This window comes from Triturus cristatus, chromosome 4_2, assembly GCF_964204655.1.
Source record: "Triturus cristatus chromosome 4_2, aTriCri1.1, whole genome shotgun sequence".
NCBI lineage: Eukaryota > Metazoa > Chordata > Amphibia > Caudata > Salamandridae > Triturus > Triturus cristatus.
In genome coordinates, this window is record NC_140586.1 from 779,848,171 (window position 1) to 779,863,878 (window position 15,708).

Sequence of the window (15,708 nt, forward strand, 5' to 3'; positions counted from 1 at the left end):
TTTGGTGGACAAGTGAATGGATGAATTCATAGATTGATAAATAGGTGGCAAGTCAGCTGGAGAAATGAAAAGATAGGTGGTAGAATAAATGGAATACACATTGATTTATTTAAACACAGGATGTACAGACGGTTGGGTGAACGGATCGAAATATAAAGGGATAAGCAAGCGGATAGATGAAAACAGGTGAGCAAGTCAGAAGATTGAATGCTTGAATAGTTAGATAGACATACACCTCGGCCAGATTCCACCTGGGAGGTTCTGTATACGTGCTTGTGCTATGGTAATGTCTAAAGACATACACCTCGGCCAGATTCCACCTGGGACGTTCTGTATACGTGCTTGTGCTATGGTAATGTCTAAAGCACAATGTTTTAGGCCTTCTCAGGTGGGAAGCGTGCTTCCAAGATTTTACACTGATGAATTCTGTTAGGAAGCGACCTATGAGAAGGGCAGAGAGGGGGGTTTGTAGCAGCTCCCTTTCTAGTGGAAACGATGGGAGCCGAGCGCATGGCTGGGAGCAAAGGCAGCTGTCCTCATACACGCTTGGGGCGTCTGAGATGCTCTCTCGGGTTCAGACCTTCCCTGGAGGTCCTCCCTCACTGTCATCGCGAATATGTTTACACACAGTAGTGGCCTTGCTTTCCAGGAACACTACTGTGAAGCCAGCCTTAATGTCCCCATGTACACACATATATTAAACAATTATAACATACACCTTTCAACAATTTAAATGTTGACATTAAAAAAGAAACAATGTTGGCTTATAATATGGATTACGTAGCGCAACACTAGTAAAGGGAAGCCCCGGACAGGGTTTGGGTTTCAGGGCGGAAACAGGAAGGAAAAATAATGTGCTATTTAGAGACTTTTGAAATTTAGCACCAAGCAAGGATTACCATCCTGACCGAATTTAGCGCTACAGAATAATTGGCAACATAACGAGAGTAGACTTTTTAGATCGGGGCGCGAACCTGTTACAAGGTAGGATAGTCAGCAGACACGTGGACTTCAGTAGTGGAAGTTTATGGTTGGCTGTGAAGCGGGTGAGGGGGCCAGAAAGCATAACAAAAATGTCATACCATACCATACCTGTAATTTACACAAGCCTAGGGTTTCCTATGGAGTGATGGCCCATCAATACACGGGGGCAGGATGGGGGGGTTCTCCTGAGGGAAAGCACAGTCCCTTCTGGCCAGGATACACCGAGAGCAGACAAGGCAGCGGTGACCCGGCAGGCACTTACCCACTGGACTTTAAGCAAATCCAGTGGAGCGGAGTAGAGGGCTCCATTGCACTGGTCCCCCAACACTGAAAGAGTACACTGTTCAATCAACAATTAATCAATCAGTCAGGGAATTTTAAGTGCACTACTCACCCTTGAGGGTCGCAAGGCGGTGGGGGGGGGGGAGGGGAGGGTGCAGCTCCAAGTTAGCCGAAAAGCCAGGTCTTGAGTCTTGTTCTGAAGGTGTGCAGGGTAGGGGAGCATCTGATGTTGACCCGGAGCTCATTCCAGTCCTTAGCAGCGATGCAGGAGAAGGCTCTTCCACCCACTCTGATTCTGCGAATGCGCGGGGTTTCTGCTAGGGTGAGGTCAGCAGAGCGGAGGTTTCTTTTGGGTACGTGGAAGGAGACTCTTTCGTTGAGGTATTTGGGTCCGGTGTTGTGGCGAGATTTGTAAGCATGGGTGAGTAGCTTGAAGGTCACTCTCTTCTCGAAGGGGAGCCAGTGGAGGTCTCGCAGATGTTGGAGGATGTGCTCATGTCGTGGGATGCCGAGGACGAGTCTGGCTGCAGTGTCCTGGATGGTCTGGAGTTTGCGTAGCAGGGATTTGTTGATTTCAGCATAAAGGGCGTTTCCGTAGTCCACTATGCTTGTTATGAGTGCGTGAGTGACGGTCCTTCTGGATTTAGGGGGATCCACTTGAAGGTCTTGCGAAGGATGCGGAGGGGGTTGAAGCAGGTGGAGGTGACGGTGTTGATCTGGCAGGTCATGGTGAGTGAGGATTCGAGTATGATGCTGAGGTTCCGGGCGTGGTCCATGGGGCTGGGTGGTTTGCCAAGGGCGGTGAGCCACCAGGTGTTGTCCCAAGCTGAGCGGGTGGGTCCAAGTACAAGGACTTCTGTCTTCTCTGAGTTGAGCTTCAGGCAGCTGCTGCTCATCCAAGCTGTGACGTCTATCATTCCTTCCTGGAAGCTGAGTCTGGTGGCTTTGGGGTCCTTAGTGAGGGAAAAGATGAGCTGGCTGTCATCGGCGTAGGATACTATGCTGAGTCCATGTTGTCTGACGATGCAGGTGATGGGGGCCATGTAGATGTTGAAGTGAGTGGGACTGAGCATGATCCTTGGGGTACTCCGCAGTTGATCTATGTGGGTTCGGACAGAAAAGGCGGGAGTCTGATACTTTGGGTTCTGCCGGCGAGGAAGGAGCAGAGCCAGTCGAGCGCGGTTCCCTGTATGCTGGCGTTGTGGAGTCTGGCTGCAAGAGTGCAGTGGGAAACCGTGTCAAAGGCTGCAGAGAGGTCTAGAAGGATGAGGGCCACTGTGTGGCCTTGGTCGAGGAGCGTGCAGATGTCGTCTGTGGCGGTGAGGAGGGGGGTCTCGGTGCTGTGGTTACCGCGAAATCCAAATTGGGAAGAGTCGAGAATTGCGTTCTCCTCAATGAAGTTTTTCAGCTGGGCGTTGACGATCTTCTCGGTGACTTTGGCTGCGAAGGGAAGGAGATAGATGGGTCGGTAGTTTTTCAGGTCCGTCAGGTCTGCAGAGGGTTTATTGAGGAGGAGTTTGACTTCTGCGCGTTTCCAGTTGTGGAAAATGCCGGATTCAAAGGTGGCGTTGATGGTGCGTCATAGCTCGGGTGCTATGGCTCTGTGGAAGATGTGCGGCTGGCAGGGGACCGTGGGGGCCCCTTGAGTGAGCGCTCTTCATAGTCGTGGAGGTATCTTCGGTGGTGACTGGGGTCCAGGCGGTGATGGTGGGCTGGCTGTCGTGGCTGGAGGGAAGGGTGGTTTCTGGAGTCACTTCACTGAAGTTTTCATAAAGGGCCTTGATTCTCAGGTGGAAGTAGGAGTCGAGCTTGTTGCAGAGGTCTTGGGAGGGTGTGACGTCCGTGGCTTCGCTGGGGGGTTTGGTGAATTGCTGGATGATGCTTCGAGTTGCTTCGAGTTGCTGGAGTTGGTTAAAATTTTGTTCCGGATGAAGGGTCTTTTGGTGGCTCTTATGAGTTGGTGGTAGTCGGTCATGGCGTTCTTGTAGGTATCTGGTCTTTGGTGATTTTGCTGTTCCTCCATCGTTTTTCAAGACGTCTGCAGTTGTGTCTGGCTTCTTGGAGGTCGGTGGTGAACCAGATAGACTTCAAGGGGCGTTGTCTGTCGGGGTTGCAGAGGGGTGCGAGCGTCTGTGCAGTTGGTGATCCAGCAGTGTAGTTCCTTGGCTGCAGAATTGGCGTCGGTCGAGGTGGGGGGGGAGGTCGTAGATGAGGGTGGAGTTGAGGTGCTACTCTGTGATCTTGCTCCAGTTCCTTCACAGTGGGCGTGGATTGGGTTTGTGTGCGGTGGCAGTGTTGAAAGAGAAGTGTACACAGTGGTGGTCCATCCAGAGGGGCTGCGTGGTGCGGCTGAAGAGGATGTTCTTTCCTCCTGCGAAGATGGGGTTGAGGGTGTGTCCTGCCTTGTGGGTATGGGTGGTGACATGCTGTTTCAGTCTGATGTTGGCAAGGTTGTCCAGGAGGGCTGCGGAGTTGGGGTCGCTGAGGTTGTGGAGGTGGAAGTTCAGGTCTTCGATGAGTATGTAGTCCATGGAGGTGATGGCGTGGGGTGCGATGAGGTCAGCAATGGTAGTGGTGAACGAAACACAGCTCACACACTGCAGACAGACAAACACATAGCACACATACAGCAGACTCACCACATACAGCAGACAGCAACAAACTCACCCACACAACAGACACCCACCCACCCACACAGCAGACACACCGCACAAACACAGCAGACAGACACCCTCTGCCCGGGAGTATTCCACACATCCCAGTCAATCTGTTCTGTGGACGGGAGGGGCCGCCCTCCCATCTGCTGGAGCTGTGTGTGAGGTGCCTAGGAAGAGCCCACAGCCTGTGTCCATGGCAGGGCCCCAAGGTTGCCACCCAGCTGGGAACCTACACATAAAACTGATGGCTATAAAACACACAGACAGCCGTTGTGCAAGTGACACATAGCACCGGACCAACCTTGCAGTGTAAACACTCAGGCACCCCACTTCCATAAACAGGCAATGTAATTGCGGCACCGAACCCTTGGTTCAAATTTAAACAATCGTGCTTTATAGCTGACGCCTTGGGAACTGGGTTAAAGTTTCGGCGTGCTCACCTCGTCCTAACCAAAGAAAATTAAAAGACTGAGGCATGACGATTTAAAAACATATAAATGGAAAATGTCAAGAGCAATGCTGTGTGAGCTGCTCGCATTTAGCTAGAAACAAACAGAATGAAAATATAAGGCATGTATGTTGTCTCCCAGCAGAGAAGAAGGTGGTAGAATATTGTGAAGTAAATGCAGCTTCGAATATCAAACCGCGATGACAGCTGAAACAAGCAGAGACTTCCTTCCTATTTCCCTGCCTTGCTGCAAGATTAAAACGCAAATGAAATGCGGCGTGATGAACATATAAAGTGGGATTAATTACAATTACTAGGTCTCGCCTGACCCAGCGCATTATAAGACATTTGCTCACGAATATGCATTGTCTGCATTAGGTGTTTGCATTATTTACCCTGTATATCATTAAGATCCATAACAGCGCCATCAGAAAGTCAAATGCCACCTTTTTCACTGCCAAAATTGATGTTGCTGCCAATTCCACCAAAGCAATCCTTTTGATTGTGAAATCCATACTAGATCTCTCGCCACAAATTACGGAGGCTGCCCCCTCCTTTAATCGCTGCAATGAAGTTGACAAATTTTCTCTAAAAAGATGTCCGACATTTATGTGTCCTTCTTAACAGAAGCTCACAATGGCGTGCCACCGTGTGAGTCGAAACCTCACAAGTTTATGGGCGAAGCCAATCAACATTCAAGCCCATTTAATCAGCTCATTTCGAGGCAGTATTCAGTTCTGGAAAATCTGTATCACTCCTTGACTCTGCTTCACTCTATGCCATCAAGAAAACTGCATCTGTTGTTTTCCAGGTTCTAAAAGATGGTTTTACTATCTCTATCGTCCCTATAGCTTGGAAACAGACAGTAGACAAACCACTTCTGAAGAAACCCTCATAAGACCGGGCATCTTTGGAAAATTACTAATCGATTTCTCTTCTCCTTTTACCATCGAATATTTTCGAGAGAAATACCAATCGTCAGTTGTGTTTCCGCCATCACCACAGAATGGAAAGGGCCCTACTCGCAGTAGCTGAAGAATTGAGAGGTAGCCTCATTCAGGACGACACAGCTGTTACCATCTTGCTTGATTTGAGTATTATCTTCAGCACTGTGTCCCATAACATTCTCCTAGTCAGACTCTTGGACTGCAGAACTACCAGTAAGGCGTAGAATTGGCTTGCCTTATTCTTGCAAGAAGGATGTTCCGAAGTCTATGAGAAGTCTTTCTACTTCAACACTCTTCCAATGGCATGCAAGGCATGTGGGGCCTCATAAAGGTCATCTTTAAGCCCAACGCTTTTACATATTTATGTGCGCAACATTGTGCAATTTTTCATTCTTACCCGGGTCTCCTATGCTGACCACACTCAGCTGGTCATCTAACTATCTCCAGACCAGGGTAATAACTCCTTGCCACTGAGAATCTGTCTCTAGTCAGTATGGGTGGCAGCTGTCTTCAGCTGAACAGGGGCAGACAGAAGTTATGGTGGTGGGCAACAACCTATAGTTCTCGACTTCAGCCTGGGGGCCAGATACTCTTGGCCCCTTTCTTCAGCCAAAGATGACGAGAAAACACTTGGGCGGCTGTTCTTCTTAGGTCCTTGAGAAAGGTGTTATAGACTCTTCCCTTATCCATCCAAGAGTGATGCAGGCAATGATTACCTCACACTCAGACTATGGAAATGTTTTTTGTGTAGGTGTTACTGGAGCCTTGCAAAAATGATTGCAGACCATACAAAATGCAGCTGCTTGCCTTTTACTTCGCATCCCCACATGACCGTCAGTTCCAACTTATCTTGCTGATCTACACTGACTCCGTGTTGGAAAGCGTATTCAATTAAAAGCTCTTTGCTTTGCATTTCATTCCTTCTCCAACACAGGTCCTATATTATTGTGACCCCTGATCTAACCTAACTTTCCTACAAGAGCCCTGAGGTCCTCTAATTGCAAACTGTCCAGGATTCGAAATGAGCCAAGGAGGATCCTCCTCTTGTTATCTGGCCTCAAACCTAAGGAATTCTCTACCGCTTCAGTTGTGAATATCCTCCAGCAAAACTTATTTCATAAAACATCTGAAGGCTTGGTTGTTCTAACCATTTTAGACCTGTCTGCCTTCACTACTTCTGTCTGGTCTCGCAATGGTTTGACAGTAGCATTGGGATGCCTGTTTTAGGCAGCCATGCACTTTACATATCATATCATATCAAATCAAATGTTGCTTTCATCAAGGGGTTACAGTTTCATTCATGTGCAACCTAAAGCCCTTGATATTTTGCAGTATTTGAGTCCTGTCATATGGTTTCAACCTCAAAGCTGATCAGCTGTCCTTGCTTAAGCAGTGGTCTATCAATAGTTCAGCGGTGGACAAACCTTTTGTCTGGTTCTTAGACCTATTAAAAGAATTTAAAGTGCACAATCGCACATGCAAATAATGATGTTTCTTTCTACAGTTTTGCATACTCAGAAGGCATGCTATCCCTAACGTCTACTCTATGTTCCTAAAACCCTGCATGAAAATGTAGACCTTGACTTAAAACGTTTGTTTGTCTTTCCTTTTTTCTTTCAATAATTCTCTTACTTTTCATCTTCTGCATGCCTTCTCTAAGGCATGTGCACATTTGCCTTAATCTCCCTTTCTGCAAATTGCCCACACCTCAGCTCAAAGCTCACAACCTGTAATTCTCTTGAAAGTAATGCTCTGTATCCTAGTAGTACCTAATTTCTCTGACTCCTTTAAGAATTCCATTAACCATCTTCAAGAACTCACATACCACATCACTAATGAACTTATCTAGCAACTAAATTAATCCACTGCAAAGACGCTGTAGTAAATGCATGGAACGGTTTCCTTTAGAGCGTAAAACTAATCCCAATAGCCACTGGATTAACCGCTAACCATGTGTTCCAGAATGAATGAATAAATACCATTTGTAGAGTGCTCGGCTGCTTCAACTGAAGCATCCTGGTGCTTCTGGAGTAGTGTGCTGTTCAGCATAAAGTGTTTCAATGCCTTGTCAGGTGTAGTAATAGCTATATAAATCCAATAACAATATCATTTAAAAAAATATATTTTTTAAAGTCCATCAATCCAGCAATTTCTTAACGCTACTTCCTCCTGTCTCTGGAAAAGCAGCAGAGCAAAAGCTTTTCGACCTGTGTTGACACCCGTTCACAAATGGTAGTTCCTGGTAATGCAATTAAAAATTAACTTGCCTCAAGCCAGCAATCCTCTTCGATGCAACACGAAAAGATCTCCAAGCTGAGTCGAAACCTCACATTTGGTTACCATCATCTGGTTCTGTCTTACAACTGACTTGTTTTATCATGACAAGAGGGGTTGGGATGACGGTATGGGCTGTCACAGCTTTAACAAGTACTGCTAACCCCTCCCAACGTCAACACTACCCTGGATATCAGCATCCCGCAATATTCTCAGTCATCCTCCCTGAATGCATGATTACCAGCAGATGCAAGAATTTGATGAACACGAGCATCTTATGCCTGTCATGAACTAACTTGGATTTACCTTGCTGGTAAGATACACCTGTGCAAAAGATGTAGTTAACACCTTGATAGCCATTTAACTCTGTCCCCCAAGAAGATCATCCACAACACTTGTATTAGGTTGCCTTTCAGGGGCAAATACTGGACAGAACTGAACCAAGACTGACAGGCCAGTGTTGTGTTGCTTGTTGTTTCATCTTTTTATATTTAGTGAGATGGTTTTGCCTCAGCTTCCTTCTTGCCTTACTTCATTTTTTTAATTCCTACCTTTCATTAAATGTTTTATATGCAGCTGCCTAAAATATGTGCATATGTATTATGTAAATTGTCTAATTATTAAATAGAAAAAAATCAAAAGAGGTAACAGTTTATAGGGTGTTGATATAAGTACACAGCTAAAATGCCTTATATCATATATAGACCAGTAGTTAAATGGCTCTTAAAACTGTTATGTGAATGGCACTACATGAATAACATTGTAACCAGCACACTAATGTAGCATAACCTACGATTACATTAATACAAGCTAAGATGAGGCCATGCAATTTACTACGTAATGATGAAAAATAAGAGAGAGGTCAGATAGAGGGGAGGAAATAAAAATAGTTTCAACTACGACAGTTAACTATTGAGATCATCTTCAACAAGAATTTATCAATTTAAGAACAGCAGATGTTCTCATAAAATACATCTAGGACCAATAAAATGAATGCCAAATACCAATAGCTTCTAAAAAGATAGATGATTTCAATTTCAGAAATGTTGTTCAATATAGCAATTATAGCTTTGAATTTGTTTGTGCAGGATGGTTTTGAAATTCAGATTGATTTTTTATCATCTGCACAGGAAGTGACGTCACTGGATTTGCCATCATCCATCTGCACAGGTAGTACCATCACTGGATTTCCCATTATCCATCTGCACAGGAAGTGACATCACTTCTTTCTCCTCCCAGCACCTCCTAATGGCTGCCCCAGCATGGAAGCACAGCGGACATGCTGCTGGTGCGCCAAAGGCAAGCCAGTCTACACCTGGACTGCTCCCAGTGCCAGGAACCCTCATCCTCCACCCTCCTACCACTACCATACTGCGACCATCTGCACCCACAGCCCAGGCCGCTTCTCCACACCATCAGCTGCACCACATCCATTGACAAGTCATCCTCTAACATGGAACATCTGTCATTCAAGTTCCACATCACAGCCAGCTTCACCCTAAATGACAGTCTCAAGTTCATTAGATTTTGATTATTAACACTGCTTGTATCGGCTCATATGTTCTCATATTGCTTGTCAACATTTCAGGTGATGAGAGCACATGACCTATTCCCTGTTCACTATCAGAACTTCCTGTAGATTGCATATAACTGGCCTACTTTGTATTTCATGTTCTCTTAAGTACTGTGGCCATTTAATTCCAAGAAGAGTCTGTATCTCTCTCCGGTGTAATTGGCCTGTGGATCGTGGTAATGTCACTTGCTCCATTTATGCAGAAGGTTACCAACTAACTGTGGAGCCGTTCTCAGCATGAGGTTGGCGCAGATGTGGTATGTAGGGGTGGGTTCCTTTTTTGATCATCTGGTGCTAGGAAAAGGCTGGTCATCGGTGGAGTTTGGGGAGAGCTGGAGAAAAGATCTGAAAATTTCAACGGGAAGTCAAAGGGCTGCCATATTTGTTTGCTGTCTCACAGAGCATTCTGAGCTAGGTCTTACAGTAAGGCATCTTTCTTGAGACAGGAATTGTGTCACACTGTGGCACACTGTAGGCAGAGCAACTGTGGTAAATTTAGTTTCCTTTGCTTAGGAGATATCGCAAATCAAATCTAACTTCACCTTTTCAGATCTGTTCTCTGATGAATAGATCTGACCAGAAGAGAAAAGGACTGGTGATGTGAACTCCAGCATTTTGTTTCAACTAACACTTATTTACTTTCGGTCTCAAATCAAATTCTTTCATGGCTAACTATACAATAAACATATTTTGTTACTGCTCTTTATTAGTTCAATGTCCCTCTACCATCCTCTTTACAGTGGTTGCTTCAAGCTTTTCCAGGCTTTCCAAATGTAAGCTTCTGATTAATAGGCCACTTTAGATTTCCCCAAAATGCCTTTTTAACCAACCTGGAAACCAAAGTTTAATAGAGGGTGATAATATTGCTAATTCTAGAAATAATCTTTTTAATACTCAAATAGTAATAACCAAATGTTGACAGTGTGTTCCTTTGACATTGAATAATTGAATTCCACGATCCTAGCAATTAAGCAAGTCACTCCGTATTACTCTTAACATTGCTTGTGCACATTCGTACCAGTAGTAAATATGATTTCTTTGCTTGGGCTTGGTTCTGTGCAAATTCATTTTTTAGGCGGTTTGAGCTCCCCTCATAATGTATGTTTGCAAGGATCATTGTTGCCCAAGGTTTCACATCTATTTTAACATGTTACTTCTATGTACTGTTTCCTGTATGTGCGTTTACATTAGCAGCACAGGAACCTTTTATTATTCTTTGATAGTGTATATCTACATTAACAGGAGAAATATATTCATTAACTGTGAGTTTTACAGAAAAGCACAGTGAAATTGAGTGAACATGCAAGGGACTTCATATTCTAAGGTCCCTCACCATACTTTACAGATCAGGCTGTCCATTTTCCCCAAAATAAGGATGAGAAAAAATATATAAAGCTTGTGCAAGAGTCTCTCGGGGAAGGAGGAGCTGCAGACATTTTAGAAACCGCATCTATGACAGTCTGTGCCAAGGCCTCACTTTCTTTCTTTCAAACTGGCTCTTGTGGGAGCATACACAAAACCGAAACAAACAATGACTTTGTCTATGGGCAGCTCAACAGACTAGAAATTTATAAACAATTCTAATTTAGTTAAGTGGAACCAGGAAAGAAGGGAATCCATCACATATTCCATCACTTTTTTTTAATTTTTAGATCAAGCGTAAGCATAGGGCTTCTTGTATACTTTAGTATACATCTCTGTAGGCCTAAAGCCATTCCCAGGCTTCTCATTTGTTGGTTTCAATGTCCTTTAAAAATCCTTACTTGCTAGTGGCCAGTCCTGCCTCTTTGTCCCTCCTTTTTCCTCCAAGTAGCATGGACTTATTACAATATCATTACGCTTTGTTCTGTTGATCTGCTCGAGGGGGGACTATTTTATTATGTTTTCAACCTTGTGTTACAGACCCGTAGCTGCTTACATTTCATTGCAGCATTCATTCCTCCCAGTTCCTGCCATGTGGCTGACATTTTTTTGTTTTCTCTCGGAAGACAGCTCCCAGGCTGGCGTGTTTACAGTTTGCTGGTAAACTGTGAAGTTAATTGGGCAGTTTGTTTTCTTCTGTGGATGCTAAGAAATATTTTCTCAAGTGGGAGCACGTTTATTTTTGTCATGTGCAGATTACAGAGGCAGTTCTGCTTCCTGCCTGTGTATTCGGTTCTGTTCTTCTAGAAAAGGACATACAGTGTGGAACACGCGCTTCTTCAGAAGAATAAACTTGTAACTTTCTTCTCTGTCTTGTAGTTCCTCCCACAGGGAGGGGCTGAACTGGTTTCATGGGCCCCACAGCACCATTTCTCATGTGTTGCGAGAGAGAGAGAGAGGTCTCGGTTTTGGCATGCCATTCCGGGCTCTGCATGCTGCCAGCTTCCAAAAGGAGGTTAACAAGAGGTCAAAGTAAAATGTACATCCAGGAGGACAATGAGGACACACGCTGCAGCCAGTGACACTAGGACTCTTAATTGTATGCCATCTCGTGGGTGGAGCTAGGGTATTTCAGACAACAGCTGCTCATCATGTAGACAAGGAATATTTACTTGCACGTAGACTTCCATATTGAACATGCTCTGGTTTCAGCTGCCACTAGCCCAAGGAGTTTGCGTGATGCATTAGAAATCCAGTATAAAGATTGATGATGTGTTTTAAAAAGCATCTCCTTTGCTTCTCATTGGAAGACCTTTTCTCGAGACCCTGTGCTAGCATGTGTTTGCTACACTGTGTCTATGATGGTGGCCTAGTGTTCTAGGTTTGCGTACATGTTTGCATCCCTCCATTTTTCCTTTCGCCTTCTCTCCTTCTGTACCAGCCAACTCCTCCTCCACATCCCTTTACATATCTGCATCCCCGCCTTGCCCATATCTGATCTCGTATGTCATCTCATCTCTCTTCCTTTCTAACCCCCTCTCTTCCCTGATAACGTAGGAATGCTAGGAATGCGAGCAGACCCTGGAAGTGCAGTCTCTGTTTGCCTACAACAAGATTGGCATGACCTGTTTAGAGCACCCTTGCAAATCCACATGCAGCCTTTTTACTTTTCTTCTGTCAAAACAACGTTTTCTTTTAGTTATAAACGCCGCGCAAACGCAGATAATAAAATGCCTTTCTGAGCTAGGAACAAAAGTGACAGACTGTTTTAATGTTCTTAGCTTTCAATGTTCCCTCTCTGGCATCCAATAGTTCAAAACGTAGTTTTAAAAACAGCACTTTCGGCTCCTGCTCCTATGAAAGTGCAAGATCGAGGTAACTTTGCTGAGCTGTGTTTTTTTGTAAGTTCTTGCAAATCGTGAGCAGAGTTGCTTTGTCTTGACGGATTTCAAGGGTGTATATCTGGATTTAGTGATTACTGTCTTCGTCAGAGTCTGTTTGAAGGTTCCAAAGGCTAGAGCAACATGTGATTGTAGTTACCTCTATGGGATCAACCCAGCTATTTTGGCTTGGGGACCTTGCACACTACATGTTTTGCAAATACATAACTGCTGTTCAATTTTTTAGGAGTTTTCTGGGTATTACATAAAGTACTGAACCATATGGTACTTCCAAATATCCTGCCTAAATGTTTATTTTGAATACTGTCTACAAAACATGTTTAAGAGTACGTTCCACTGGTGTAATATTGCACTTTTTATTTGTAGTTGTTTTCAAAGTTTCTTATTATGTTACACTATATGGATGAAAGGTGTCCAACACGGGTCAAAAAGGGCTGGATTCACTGCAGAACTTCTGAACACACTGCGTATTGTATATAAATGCATCTTGAACACACTGTGCTTATAAACATGAGCTGGAAACGATATACATGTCAGTATGATGCTTTTTGGATCGTAAAATTGTTTATGGCACTTTTCATCACTGGAATGTGGGCATCAAAGGCCCCATTTGTCTTCAAATGGTAAGATGGTGATGACAGGGTAAAAGATGTTTTCAGTGGTTGCATCCACTGAGGGTAGTTATTCAAGGGACTACTGCTGTTTACGTGTCAAAGTAACCACGACTAAAATCTTTATGAAAATAACGATTCTGTTTCTTTGCTCAATCCATCTCCTTTTTGAGACTCGTTGCAACCAGATTTTTTGTTTCTCTGAATATAAACTCTGCACATGGCCATTCTTACAAAGTGCCTGTGTTGCAATAATTGTGACTTTCATTGCCACTTTTTGTGCAGTGGATGTCAAATGATCACTCGTATAGTAGAATGTTAAGTGTGTACTTTAAGAGCACCACCGCAGTATCACTCAGCACCAGCATAGCTCCACCTGAGCACCACCTCAGCCAGCACCAGCACAGCATCACTTTAGCACCACCTGAGCACCACTGCAGCACCAGCGCAGCACCACCTCATCACCAGAGCATCAGTGCAACCCCAACTCAGCACTCACTGCAGCACCACCTCAGCATCTTTTCAGCACAGCATCTTTTCAGCACCTCTTCAGCACTAGTCAGCGTCACTCAGCACTACTTCAGCACCACTGCAGAACCACCTGAGCATCAGCAGAGCACCTCCTTTCCAGACAGGAGGACGGCTGGGGTAGGTTCGTAAGAGGCCACACCGGAGCTATATTCCCAAGAAGGTGTGAACGCTCGTCCCCTAGTCTATGGAGCACATTTCTCCTCATATTTAGGCTCATATCCAGGAGCGACCTTCAATCTGACATTACAGATAGCAGGGCGATTGAGTCCCTGGACGCCCGGATATATACTGTGGGTATTATCTCTCAGATCACCTTTACACTTATTGCACTTCACATTTGGTCCTGAGGAAGCGCCACGGATCCGGTTGGACCGCAGGGGCGCGAAACATGTCGACCACATTGACCACATTTTAGTTATCTCATGGGACATTAACCCCATTAGGGTAACACTTAACCTACGGGTTTTTTAGTATATCAAGGGTGCTATCCCTTGTCTTTATTAAACAACATTTTCAAGCAACCCTTAGACATTTTTAGTTCACGTCACAAACACGTCTGCACCACTGCCCCCCCCCCTTTTCTTGAGGACCCAAACCACACACCCGCATGCACCCAACGGCATTTTTCTCCTAAAAAGATCTCCGCTAAAGTGACCCTTCAGGGGGACCCGTGGGGCATTGCAGCGCCGGCCCGACGAGGAGCAAAACGCCCGATGATGAAGCATGACACCTCTTGGGGTGTGTGAGGGCAACAAGAGAAACTAAGCTCTGCTTCCCCCTCCAACGTTTGGGTCTTATTAAGCCTAGGACCCTCTCTTCTCATGCCTTTTTGAGCCTTCTTTCATTTTCTTCCCTTTTTTGGAACAGTGTCTCCTTTTTTGATTGATACATCAGCAGAGCACTACTTCAGCACCAGTCAGCGTCAATCAGGCCCACTTCAGCAGCACTCGAGCACCATCACAACACCACCACAGTAACCCCCTCTGCGTCACTCAGCCCCAGCGCAGCACCACCCCAGCACCAAAGCACCACCACCTCAAGGACCACTGCAGCATCAGCACAGCACCACCTCACAACAAGTACAACACCACCTCAGCTTCAGCGCACCAGCACAGGATCACTAAGCGCCACCACAGCATCACTCAGCAACACCTCAGCACAGTGCTGCATCTCCTGAGCATGACACAACACTACCACAGTACCACGTCAGCTCCCTCTTAATGCGTCTGTGGCCTGCTGTCCACTTCTTTCTCTCTTTCTCACACACTCTTTCTGCTCCTCTGTCTAGAGTTCATTAACCAATTCACACACAAACTACCTATCACTCTCTATCTCTTTTTCTATCAATTCTCTCACCCCTATCTATTCACCATGCCACAAATTCCCCCAAATTCCACTGCACATATACACTGTACACCACACAATACCACCCCACACAATTCCACAACTAAGAATTTCAATCCAACCCACATAATTCCACTCCACTCAACACCAAACCACACCAGACCACATACATCTGCAACACTTCAAACAAAAAACACATAGGTAAAAGACATTACCATTTACAATGTAAATAGCTCTAACTCTCGCAAAGGCGTGACCTATTGCCTGGCAAATGCTTGTTTTATATGTGCTACCTTCGCTTTGTTCACCATAGTGCTCATATATGCAGTTGCACTTATTCTGTATCAATACAAAAACTGGGCTTTAACATATTAATAAAGCATTTTCAAATGATAGTGTGGACTTCTTGTGAGTGCGGCCTTCGGGCAAAAAGTGTTCCAGTAGCCCTCTCAAATAAAATGTATTCCTGAGAGTCTCTGACAGGATCTGATAGTTCCTGATCTGCAGTGGATCCTAGTAAATTGTGGGAGATGCGTGGGCCACAGTCTATCAGTTTCTCCCGCTGAAGTTGGTAAGTTGGTACAGACCTGTGCTTGCCTAAGGACAGAACATAAACTACTGTGCTGTGATCACAAGGGGGCTTGCAAACACACATCAGGCCTGAAACATTTATACAATTTCCAAAACACACACCGAATAATCATTATAAAGTGAAACTGAAATAAGGGTCACTGTCCCAACCGGGGGGGAGGGGTGGGGGGAGAAACAAACTGCTTAAAATAGCTGTAATTTGA

The 15,708-nt window shown here is 45.0% G+C and overlaps 1 protein-coding gene across 1 annotated transcript in view; it reads right to left on the bottom strand.

The window, feature by feature from the left end:
• Window positions 1-15,708, bottom strand: part of LOC146835034 (cytochrome P450 4B1-like) — a 318,638-nt gene that overhangs the window by 204,193 nt on the left and 98,737 nt on the right. The gene's annotated exons all lie outside the window — the stretch shown is intronic.